Below are 13,588 nucleotides of genomic sequence, written 5' to 3' on the forward strand. Positions count from 1 at the left end.
TTGTACCTTGGAGAAAGTTCTCTCCTCTTGATGTGGTTTCCTTGCATGACCATCTCCACACCTTGATGGCTACACGTCGATGTTCTCAGTATTTAAGCATGCACTTAGTCGATTTATTTTGTCGTCAATTTTGTGTCGTGTGTAATGTGCATATCTTCCAAAACAACAAGCTCAAAAATTCTGTCTTTTGTGGTGATTCTAATTTGTCATCTTCATCCACAACTCCTTTGCTTGTTTCATACAATGCCATTGCTGAGTTTTTATGGCTTCCACTATGTGCCAACCATTTGAAACAACCTCGTTGTGTGTGGAGCAAAGATGCGATTACTTGCTTGATTAAAGAGAGACCTATAGCTAACGCTAAAGAGATAGCCAATTTGTTTCAAACCACATGTTCTTTTTCATTCTCGACCAAACAAGTTATGACAAAAATTTATAAAATTTGGAATAAGGCTCAAAAGAATGGTGATAGAGTTCCAAAAGAACGCTTGTCTACATTTGCAAGAAAGATATTGGATGTCCCCATCTACCCTGGTGCGTCTTGCAATGTTCTCTTTTTTCGCAAAAGTCTGACGCAGCTCTCAAATGAGGAGATGGTTTTTTTGAAAGAATTGAAAGTGCTTTCAACTTCTAAGCCCAATTCACTAGCATGTGGTGCATGTAGGTATGCGTTAAAGTCTCAACAAGTTCCACTGTTTTGCATGCAAGGTGCTCTTGTTTTCAACCATATCATTGAATGTGTTGAAGAACTAAATAGTGTGGAACGTCGTCTTGTTTATCTTAGGATTCCATTTGCTCAAATAAGAGAGCTTAGCTTTGAGGGGCAATATGGAATGCGAGGAAGCATTGTCAATGTTATGGCAGACTTGTCAAGAATTCAAACATTGTTGTCTCGTTTTGCTAATGACCAAGCCGTAATTATTGTCGAGATCAAACGAAAATTAGAGTACGATCATGCCTATATAAGCGGTGTTGTGTGTCCCGTATTTGTGCTCCATGCATTAGAACAACTCATGCAAAAGCTATTGTATATCGAAAGCGGTGCTGCCATTGATCCTTGTTGGCCGTCTTCATTTTGTCTAGAATCTGATATTGCTATGTCTCCTGAATTTGATGCATCCGCGGACGAAATTGAAGCACCATCAGACACTCTCATCCACGGTCTCTACTTAGGCCAACAAGTTGTGGATCACAATGCGCATGCTAAGAGTGTTGCACCTTGTGAGGGGTTTACTCCATTGAGTCTATTTGACGATGAAGCTTGTGAAGAATTGTCTTTTCCAACGCTATTCTTTGGAGAAAGAAGACGTTATCATCTGTTGGCAAAGCGAAAATATCAAAAAGCGGCCCAATGGGAGCTTAAGAATGTTGACAGGCGGTTTGCAAGAGACATTGAGAACATTTTTTTCAAGACAATGAAGATTATCATTGGCAAAGTCCTCGGCTCTATATGGGTGCGCTTGCGTAAGGGGAAGTTGCAAGGTCGACACCTTCAAGCTAAAGATGTCCAATCGACAACCAACGTTGAGAAATTGCTCTCATCACAAATTGGTTATAATGACTTTGAGAGCTTGCACACTTCCACTGACTACAAATCAAAGCTTAAGCGCAATGCTTTTGCCATGATTCGCCAATTGAAACAACCCACTTTTTTCATCACATTCTTGTGTGCAGAGCAAAGGTGGAAGCCTTTGATAGATTGTTTGACAAAATTGAATCCAAATATCATTCAAGAACAACAACCCACTAAGAGTGCTTACATTAGAGCTCTCGTCCGATAAGATCCCATCACGACAGCTCGATATTATGTCATAGATTCAAGGAGATGAAGAAAGAAATAAAACGCAACAGAAGTATACTTGGTGAGCTCATAGATTATTTCTTCGTCACCAAGTTCCAACAAAGAGGAAGCTAGCATGACCATGGATTGCTTTATATTAAAGGTGCACCTATATTTGGGGTTTCATCAAACATTGAATTAGTAGACTTTATTGACACACATATAAGCACAAACAAAGACGAACTTGATGAATCCTTAAGGTCTATCCAAATTCATTCTCATCACAAAACATGCAAAAAATGCAAAACTTTATGTCGCTTCGGCTTTGCACGTCCACTCGCAAGAACGACGCTCATTTTATATCCTGTCGCAGTGAGTGACTCAACCAGAAAACTTCTTGCTGAGAAAAAGGCGTGCATCGATGAGCAATTGCTTGCTTTGGGTCGTGAACCTGTATTGTCATTTGATGTGTGGTTGGAGATGCTATGCATCGATGAAGAGCACTATCTCCAAGCGCTCTGCGTAAATCTCTCAGAGCCAATGCTGCTTCTAAAAAGAGACCCAAAAGACATCTTCACAAATAACTTCAACAAAAAACTATGTGCTTTGTGGGATGCAAACATGGACATTCAATTCATTTTCAATGCCCACGGTGCTGCTGCGTACTGTACATCATACATGACAAAGAACGACACATCCATAAGCAAGGCGATGAAACAAACACTTGAAAGATGCAAGAAAGACAACTTTCCAACATTGGAGCGATTGAAAAAAAGTGGTGGTTCCTTGATCAATGCACAGGAAATGACATCGCAACAAGCAACATATGTCTCCCTTTCGCTACCTTTGCATAGTGCTACCAGGCAATTCATATTTGTGCATGCCGACTGGAGCTACGAACGCACATTGCTACTTAAAAGGAGAACCACGTTGGATTCTTTACAACCCAAAGACACAAAAATATTCTTCGACGACCTGGTGACAAAGTACACACATCGTCCACCTAGTTGTCAATCCTTGTGCTTGGCTGAGTATGCGAGCAACTACAAACTTGTACGAGGCTGCCCACGCAAGCTAAAAAAGCCTCGCATCATTAGATATGCCAACTTCAACATGGGAAAAGACCCTAAGAGACATTATCATGAGCTTTGCTTGGTATTCCTTGCTTTTGTTGCTGAAGAATCAAGCTTCGAACCAGCTCCAAACTCTTGGAAGGACAAATATAATGATCACCTTGCAATCATAAATGAGAATCGTCAAAATTTCTCAAACTGGGAGCCCATAGCTTCCAACATTTCAGAATCCTCATTGTGCCCATCATCGACAACACAAACTGTAGAACTTCACAAGTACAATCTATATCTTGATCTTCGACGCACTCCACTTGTGACAAGGCCCCTGCCTGCTTTTAAGAAGCTGGCGCTCCCAAATGAGCAATATCACGCACTTATGGAAACACTGAACATTGAACAACGATCACTTTACGAAGATGTGTTGATCAGAAAACGATTAAACCCAGCACAACCTATCAATCTGTTTTTGACGGGTTGGCCAGGAATATGGAAGACTTTTGTGTTGTAGACTATAGTCCAAGGACTCATTCTCCATTATAATCTAGCTATCCAACTTGAAATTGAGCTCCCCACAACTTTGCTAATGGTATATACAGGAAAAGCCGCCTTCAATCTTGGAGGGACCACAATTCACTCAGCTTTCCGCTTGCCCCTTGTTCTCCAAGTGAATGTAGGCCTCTCTTCAAGTAGTCTTGCCGAACTCTCACAACTATACAAGAATCTTAGACTGGTTGTATTTGACGAAGCCTCTTTGATAGGTAAGACTTGTGAGAATCATAGACACAAGGCTTCGTGCTATCAAGAATAACCACACGGAGCCATTTGGTGCATTGGATGTTATATTTTGTGGAGATCTTTGCCAAGCAAGCCCAGTCCGGGATCGCTGGGTCTTTTCTGAGCCGCAAGATCCTATCGAGCTTCTCGCACCCTCTTTCTGGCATACACACGTTAAATGCCACGAACTAAAGAAAATAATGCGCCAATCAGATAAGAAGTTCGTTTCAGTTCTCAACAGAATACGAAAGGCTGAACACACAACCGAGGATTTACTCTACATCAACTCCACTCTCACCAACAAGCCTTTTGACAAGTTCATCATACCTCACCTATTCTTCACGAATAACTTGAAGAATCAACATAATCGCCTTATCTTTGATGGTTTGACAACCCAACCATACATAGTACATGCAAAAGACACCTTCCACAAAACATGTTCAAAAAATCTTGTCGACGACCCCCAAATGACTGCAGGTTTGGCTTCCGTCCTAGAGCTCAAAAGTGAGATGATAGTTGAGGTCTCTTGTGGAAATATCAACATATGTGATGGCCTAGTAAACGGTGCCGATGGAATCCTCAAACACATAGAGAGAAGAAATCATACACATATTGCATGGATACAATTCTTTGACTCTTCGACGGGGATAAAGCAGCGTGTAGAAAGTACACGGCTCTACAATGAACACATTGAGCAACAATGGACACCAATACTTGAAACAACAAAAGAATTCCAAATTGGAAAGAATTTGCTGAATAGCGTGTCTAGAACACAACTCCCTATTCAAGCAGCAAATGCACGCACAATCCATAGATCGCAAGGCTTGACAATGCAAGCTGTTGCATTCGATCCAAGTGCAATCAATGTGCATGGCCTGGTATACACAGCTCTTTCTCGAGTTAAGGATCCTGTTAATCTTCATATCCTGACACAGATACTTCCAAACCAGATCAAAATTGATACAAATGTCCTTTCTGAGCTTGAGAGGCTAGAAAAAGATGCAAAATGGAAATATGAGGTTTGTTTCCCTTCCCTTTTCAAATACACGCATTACATCATTCAGTCCCTCAACATTGTCTCCATCAAAAAACATCTTCACAAAATCAAATCCGATCCCAACTTCATGGCATCAGACATTTTGTGCCTTCAAGAGACAAGGGAAAAGGTTGCGTTTAACTATCTTGCACCGGATTTTAACCACATTCACCACTTCAACAAATTTGGTATGTCGGTCTTTTGCAGGAAGCATGTGACCACTCAATCCACAAACAGATTCTCAGCTCCTGGAGTCGAAATAATTGAGGCGTTCTTTTCTGCGCATGATATGCCTTCGTTTCATATAGTTTCAGTTTACAAATCACCAAAAGCTCCTCTGCAATCTTTAGTGCAACTCTTAAATAGCGTGTCTGATAAGACTACTGACATCCAAACAAGCGTCATCATTGGTGATTTCAACATTCACAATGATCTCATGAACACACAGTATCGACAATTTGAAGAAGAACTGCAATCGCGTGGATACAAGCAACAAATTCACGATGTGACCACTGTGTACAACTCAAAGCTTGATCACATTTGGTTCAAAACCACTGTCACATCCCCAATTTATGGCACAAGATTTTGCTATTGGTCAGACCACTCTTCCACCCATCTTTTGCTCCCAAAATAATGCCCTCATCTATTCTCTTTTGAGCGGAACACAAGAAACTCAGCACTCATCATCTAACAATTTCCCCTCAGCTAGCTATCTAAGATCTTTGGTTTTCTCCTTTTCGTTTCTTCTACTCTTGCTCTATATCCAGTTTGTGTTGGTTTTTTGTCGACCTATCTTCCCATCTTCTTGCGGTAATCCCCTTAATGAAGGATTCAAGGTGTGCGGACACCAAGTACGTGCGACACAAGTGGCTTGACGTCTACATCATGCATTAAGCATACGCAAGCAGGTACGCTTGCAAAAGCTTACGCACATTGTGTGTCTTGAACCAAGCGAGTAGCTCAGCTGAACCATGGAGTCAACAACACAAACAAGAAAATTGCTCGTTCAGAACTGCACAGTGTATATAGTAGACCATGTCATAACGCAGTTAGCTACAAATACAGCTCGTTCAAGGAACAAGTCTCATTGATTGCACCACCACTTCTTGCACCAGCAAAAAGAGGATGAGCGCGATGAGTGCAACCCAGAAACCAGAGAATGTAGGTTTCCTCCTGGATTCCAAATCACATTCACTAAGCCCGCTTGCACATCACAAGATGAGCCCACCAGAAAATGCAGTTGTCCACAGGAATACCAGATGCCAAACTTCAACTCTACTTGCGTCCCGATTGACCCTGCCCATAACTTGCACGCCATCGAGATTCTAAGAAGCTGCTAAGAAACCAATTGAGGAAGGTGTTAGCCCATGTTTGTAGTAGCTCTACATATATTTTGCAAGAAGCTATGTCAAACAGTGGCATGCTTCGGCACAGACTCAAGTTATGGCAGGGAGTGCAAGCTGACACTTTCAAAGCAAGAGGAAGGGCACTAGACTTCATGGAGTGCTTACAGATCCTATCAACTTCTACCTCAGCTCAAAGAGAAGCCAATGGGTTTGTCAAGGTGCCAGTTAAGAGGTTGGATCAAGTTGGAGTTTCAACACAACACAACATGGATAACCAATTCAAAGCAGAGGTTGCGGTGATCGTAACGTGTCGCACGTCAATCTGGTTTCTCTGAAAGGATTCTGCATGGAGAAGAATGCGTGTTTGTTAGTATTCGAGTTTATGCCAAGGAGAGCTTGCAGTAGACGGGAATCCAAGAAGAAGCAGCAATTTCGGCTATGGAGTAATGGGTTTGTGCGTAGTTATGATGCCGATGATTCTCCTGGCAAGCGACATAGCAGGGCAGACGCCTGTGCAAGCTCCGGCCTCCATCACTGACTGCTCGGTGGTGCTGAAATTGCCGGACTGCCTGGGATATGTCATGGGAGGCATGGCGACGCCTCCTGTTACGTGGTGCTCTAACCTCTTGGCCGTTATCAGTACCTCGTCGCAATGTCTTCGCCATCTCTACAACACCTTCTTCACAGGCCCGCTTAACATCAACATCACACAAGCTGTGAATTTTTCCCCCGGTGTGCAAGCTGACCACTCCTGACCCCAGCCTCTGCTCAGGTGCGTGCACACTCTCTCTCTCAACCCTGCATCTTGGATAGGTCCCTTTTTTGTGTAGCAATTGGCCGCTCAGTTTACAAACTCAATTGTGGTACCATCACTTGATCCTTGCAGACAAAAAGGTGCTGTGCTGTAAGGCAACCCTACATTAGAGTTGTGGGAATTGAGCAGGCAACTGAGAGCTCATCAAGGGGGATCTCTTCATTCGCAGCAGATGAGGTAAGTCTTCTTCAGCATAGTGGTATAGGATCATCATAATAAAAATATTTTTGTCGCTTGCCTGATGATCTTATCTATGGCAGGAGCTCGAGTTCAAGCAGTTCGCAAGGAGGCCAGACACCTATCAAGCATTATGTGCCTTGATTGCCCCCGCAATCTTCGGTCATGAAGATGTTAAAAAAGCAGTTGCTTGTCTCCTGCTTGGAGGGTCTCGGAACGTATTACGTGGAGCTATTATTCTAGCTATTTTGACTCTTGAGGCTCTTTATTCGCTTTGCCTTATGTGCATTGTGTTGAGCTCTCACAGAAGCTGCCGGATGGGTTCGCCTCCGAGGTGACATAAATGTCTTACTTCTTGGTGATCCGTCTACTGCCAAATCGCAGGTTTGTCAAGTACCATTGCTTATGGGTCATGTGTACGTCCTGCAATGTAGATCTAATGCCCAATAATCTGTTGTCCAGTTTCTCAAATTTGTGGAGAAGACTGCTCCCATTGCTGTATATACCTCTGGAAAGGGTTCTTCAGCTCTGCAGGTTTGACAGCTTCTGTCATCCAAGATGCAAGCACAGTAAGATATTTTGCATCTTCACTCCCGTACTGGCAGCTTTAAGGAATTGCAACTATTACATGATTTTTTGTTGTTTTTGGCTTTAAATATTAAAATATTTTTCAGCAAGAATTCTATCTTGAAGGACGTTCTAGCAGATGGAGGGGTTGTATTTTTGATGAGTTTGACAAGATGCATTCAGAAGACAGGTACTGCCAAATACCAAGTTTCATAATGACCTCTTAAGTAGCTGTGAATTGATGTCAATTGGTGCCATTGTCTTTTGCAGAGTTGTTATACACGAGGCCATGGAGCAGCAAACTATTTCAATCGCTAAGGCAGGCATAACTACTGTTTTAAACTCAAGAACATCTGTACTGGCAGCTGCGAATCCTCCGTCTGGCCACTATGACGATTTAAAGGTGAATTTCGTTTTTGTTGTAACCTCATAGAGGTTTTCAATTCTTTTTCCCATTTCAACTCATGTTTCGTTTATGCTTTGCATTAGACTGCTCAAGAAAACATCGACCTTCAGATTGCTATCTTATCTTGGTTCAACTTGATCTTTATTGTCAAAGATTCTAGAGATCGTCAGCAAGACATGGTATACAAATTTCTCCTCTGCCTTATTCAGTGAGCATGTATTGATGACCTTCTACAGTTTTCTCACAAAAAGCCTTGCTGATGTCTATCTTCATATTACAGCAAATTGCAAAGCATATAGTAAGTGTTCATACAAGTGCCGGTGCAGTAAGAAAGCATGGTGACACTAAAGAAAAAGATAACTGGTTAAAGAGGTAGGTTTGTAGGTACATTGAATACTCCCGGCATCATTGCTCTGCAAGACTTCCAAATACTGCAACAACAATGCTGCAGAATAATTATGTGCGAATCCAGCAGGTAAACGTTGGCATCATAAAGTTGTTGGTGGTTGAGGGTGAGGTTGAGTATGTGTTGGAGTCATAAAGTTGTTGGTTAGAGGGTAAAGTAAAAGTTTTGGGCTTTTAAATGGTTGTTCATTAATGTAGCAAATGCGGCAACAAAGCCATGAGTCCGGTGAAGCAAAAGCCATTCACGTAACAGTCAGGCAGCTTGAAGCTATTCTATGGATAAGTGAATCTCTGGCAAAGATGAAACTGCCACAGAGGAACATGTCACCGGAGCCCTTAGATTGTTTCGTGTATCCACGTTGGATGCGGCTCACTCAGGCCTGGACGACTATATCACTGTGACCCCTGAAATGAGGACTGAAATTCAGGTAGTATGGAGCAAGTCTTTGGATGTCCTGTGCACGAGTAACAACATAAAAACCTTGCTAATGCTGGATACACTTATCGATACATTGCAGAAAATTGAGACGCAGATAAAGCGGCGCATGGATATTGGTAGCTACATGTCTGAAAGGCGCTTCGTAGATGAACTGTGCAAAATGGGGATGGGTCAGAGCAGTGTAAGTATTTACTCTAAGGATGTTGCAATGCTGTCTCAAGAGGCCACATCTTATCTCAATTGCTTTCCTCAAGGTATTGGTTAAAAACATTTCTATTTCAATGCAGGTAAGACGGGCTTTGGTTATCATGAGCCAGAGAGATGAGATTTAATACAGGAGAGAAAGGCGGGTCATTCTGCGGAAAGCGTAGGGAGAGTGTATTTGACACAAGTGGACTTGTCTATATAGTAAACAAGTGGGTCCTGTGCACATTTGATGCTGTTGCAGAAAATGTCAGGTGAATATGAGAGGCCTACCTCTTGGACTTACCCAAAGCTATCTCAATGGAAGTTCATGTAAATTATCCTTGGCAAGGGGGTTTTTCAACACCATCTCTGCTAGTAAGAGGGTTAAACTCCCATTACCTTGTAATCTTTGTCAGTGAAAAATGTGGAAACGTTCGAGAACCACATATGAGTATCATCATTGGAATTTTTTTGTCTATTGAATTTGTGTTAGACATCACTGACTACAATATAACCAGGAGCGGCAGGTTATTTTACATGTATTCTCCCCAGGCTGAAGTTTATAGTGATATGTTTTTGTATAACTGGTTGAAGAGGCTTCTTCTATCTTATAAAGTGTAGCAACACGGGACCGATGAAAAGTTTACACATAATATTTTCATTGTTGATTAAGGCCATATATATGTAAGTTTGATAAATACAACTATTCTTTAACATTCTTGTATGCAATTATTCTTGAATGTGTATGTGAATATATGGACATATTCAAAAGTATGTATGATATCACGAACACTTATAAAAGTTGAACTCCAAATTTGTTGCACTGGGTTTGATAAAGTTTTCTAGTAGAATCTTGATACGAGTGGCATTGACTTCAAAAAGGTAACTGCATTTTGAAGGTCTAGGGGTGACTGAAATGTTACCCTATTCGCCCTTTTCTCTTTTTCTTTTTTGGTTGAAGCTCTGAGGTGCTACTTTCTTTGTTCAAAAGGTGTGGCTTCCAAGTTTTGTAATTGCTTGTTCATGCTGGGGCACTACAAGATTTCTGGGATATAACATAAGCTTCTTTATGCAATACCATCCACATTGGTGCTAGCACAAAACAATAAATTGTGTAAGATCTTTTTATTATGCGTTGTTTTGTATTTGATGCACCTTGTTGCTCAGATACAGTGAAAGCTAGGCATACTATAACTGCGTTGAGTTCTCAAAACTTTAGTATAAAAGGAGAAAAGTAGCATTCGCGCAGTCAAGTGGAGATTCATTTTCTTAATCAAGGATAGATGAGGGGACTTTGCTAATGTGCCAATCTAAATTTCTTGCTCAATTTATTTATGGGGCAAGCCTTGTGATTAATCACTTGTTTTCTCCAGCCCGCTGAGGGTTATGAGGGTATTCATATTCTGCAGCTTTGACTTGTCATAAGGGGGGGGTCTCATCGACAGTCTTCTTAGGGAATTGACCTTGATAGTGGAGATGACACCTCGAGGGAGGGGTCGAATCCAGAGGGCAGTGGCAAGCCCTTAGGTATGGATGAGTGATTCCAAGATTGACACCTTCAGACCTGAGAAATTTATGAGGTTGACAATGGAGTCAAAGGCTTATTCATCCAATCCAAAAAATTGAAAGCCATCAACATTTGGTGCCAGTACATTATTAGAACTAGTTCTCCACGGGGCGATGGGTATGTGATGCAGACAGAATTCAATCTAGAAAACTGCTATTTGAAGCCTGGAGATGTGCTACACTCACTCAATGGTATTATACTTTATGGGAAACCCACAACAAAAATGCAATCTGCCAGTTCACGGCAACTGGAAAAGGATTCTATGTTGCAGGATGTGCTTTCGAGAAAATTGTGCAAGAGTCGGTGATGAGGGGAGGCATATGGGGAGCTTCTCATTTTGCGTATATCATGCCGTGGATGCCAAAGTTCTATCTGAACGAGGAATTTATGGACTATTGCCCGGTGTCGGCCACTTTCAAGGGTTTTCCTCTATGGCTTCAGGACCATGAGCAAAACCCATCCCCAAGTATGTGGATTTGAACATGGGAAATTTTGGCTCATGCCGAAGGGAATTAGCATTTGCATCTTTCCCAAATGTCTGCTATGAGTGCCGTTGAATTGAACACTATGTCAGGAATTGTCCAAAGGTAGTAGCCCCCCCCCCCCCACAGAGGATCATGACTACTTGGAGACGGGTCACTAGAGAGTTCATGCCTTTAGTAGATGTTGATAAGATGGAAGTAAAGACCAATGAAGAGGCTGGGACACGCGTTGAGGTGGCTAAAGAGAAGGAGTGCTCGATAGTGGAGATGCAAGAGGAATTAGCAGCATCGATCAGTCCCTCTACTAAGGTAAGTATGGAGAATCAGACTGAGGAGAAGCAAGACAAACCTAAGCCGATGTATAACCCTGTCATTGAGACACGTTTATCAAGTGTATCTAGTCAACTTGAGTCGAATGCAAATAAAAATCATGGCATACAAATGGACCTCGTCAGTCATTTGTTGGAGGTCAAGTGTATCATGACAAACACTATCAGTTTGCATAAGCAAATGACAAAGAAAAGATGATGCTTCCAACTCTCGTTGCCCTGTCTTGGTGGTCAAGGGGTGGGTTGGGTTGTGGCAGGGCCTCCTCCTTGGTGGCAACCTAAAGGCAAGCTGTGTCTCCCGATGCTATCTTTGGTTTAAGGGTGGCTCCTTTATCAGCCAATGTACGAGGTGATCCTTTGGATTGGTGGTGTTAGACACTATGGCTCGAGTGGAGCATGGCCTTCATTGTAACTTTTTGTTTTCGACCAATCTATAAATATACTCACTATTGTGAGTTTGAGGGGAAAAAAAGATCTAATAGACGAGTTGTAGATTGTTATATACCCAAAGTGTATAAAAGTATACCATTCAAATTTGAGCAAAGGAGAAAGATACTTAAATTAAGGCATGTGTGAATTTTTTTCCACAAAAGGAGTTTAGAAACAAAGAAAATTACGTATGGTACAATGTAATTGGCAAACTTTGAACAAAATAGCATATTATAGATATAGACTTAAAAATATGCTTCATAATGTATGTGTTTTAATGGTTGTTTCCTTGGAGTTATACTATAATATATATACTTTTGCAAATAACTACATAGCTAAGAAAGCTTTTCTGAGAAGAATACTATCATGCAATCTTTCTTTAATATCATACCAATTACTGCTGTCTACTATTGTGCCGAAAAACACTTGCTTAAATATATTTTTGCCCTTGAATTCTAAACTTAATGATTCAAAGAGGCACGTTTCCATAAAAATACTTCTTTGGAGTAGTTGGAGAATCACATTAAACTTATCTCTGTACACGTGACTACTGGATCCGGAGAATCTATAGGGTCAAGGGATTTCTTTACTTGTAGTCTTCAAAGGGATCGTGCAACGGGATGACACAAGTCGCACCTTTTAGGTAGGCAGGGGGTGCAGAGGAGCCTACCCATTTCAAGGCTCCATTAGCCTCCAATGATATCAATTCTCTTGCCACTGCCTTCATCCTTTTGGCCCTCTTAAGTCTTGGGACACCGCCTTCACCCGTTTGGCCCTCTTCAATCTTGGGACTTTCACAACCGACGTAGTTGTTACTGTCAAAATCCTAGGTGTAGATGCAAGAAAAACAAATGAATTTTCTTTGCGTCGGTGTTCAGGGAGTTGCAGTGTGAAGCTTTGCACCTCTACCGTCTTTTCTTGCAATTTGGTGACTTCATTGTCACAAATCATAGCCTCTTTTTCCTACCCTATTCTTGTCCCTTCGAAACTCTTTACTTGTTTCTCACCCTCTTCCACTACTGTTTTCTTGACAAGGACATTCATTGACTTCCCCTAAACTAGAGGCCTGGGTTATAGGCTTGGAGTTCACGTTAGTCCTCATGGGACAATCCTTGGCAAAGTGCCCAATTTTGTTACACTCAAAGCACGCCCCAAAGCAAGTCTCGAAATTGAGCGGAATAGTTACAAGTCTAGCTCCAACATTGATCTCCATGCTTTTTTGGTGGTGTCTTAGAAACATTCCGACCTATACAAACCCAATTAGAGGACTCTCTTAGACCCCCTTGTTAGAAACAAATAAGGGGGTGCCAAGTTGGCTAGCAAGCATTCGGATATTATCCCAAAGTCAACTAGGCAAGCCCGCAAATTGGACCTCGACAGGATGAATTCCCTGGAGGAATTTTGCCGAGTCGAACACTCGCTCCCATGGTACTACACAGACAATAGTTCTATTAAATATAAGGGGACCTTTATCTAGGATCTTTGAAATGTTGGAGATCTCCTTAAATCTAACTAAGGAAAATCCCTTGGCTAGGTAAGTAGACTTTTCTATTGTTCCCCCATGTCCAAGGATTTACAACCCCTGAATTTATTGTTTCAACTCATATCTATTCAGGACTCTCCCACCGAAGCCAAACACAAGCGTTAGCTTAGCTTGCATGGCTAGCATAAGAGCTAGTAGAATCCCAAAAGTAATAGCCTCCGCAACCTCCCCTTGTTGTGACAAAGACTTATTTAGAGCACTAAAGGCTAGATCCGCCAGTCCATCTTTGAATTAC

At 41.7% G+C, this 13,588-nt stretch overlaps 1 pseudogene; it reads left to right on the top strand.

Annotated features, from left to right (window-relative positions):
• Positions 1–6,025: 6,025 nt before the first annotated feature.
• Positions 6,026–9,188, top strand: LOC147446323 (DNA replication licensing factor MCM5-like; annotated as a pseudogene).
• Positions 9,189–13,588: the final 4,400 nt, after the last annotated feature.

The sequence above is a fragment of the Adiantum capillus-veneris genome, chromosome 12 (assembly GCF_014529385.1).
Source record: "Adiantum capillus-veneris isolate H3 chromosome 12, ASM1452938v2, whole genome shotgun sequence".
Classification (NCBI taxonomy): domain Eukaryota; kingdom Viridiplantae; phylum Streptophyta; class Polypodiopsida; order Polypodiales; family Pteridaceae; genus Adiantum; species Adiantum capillus-veneris.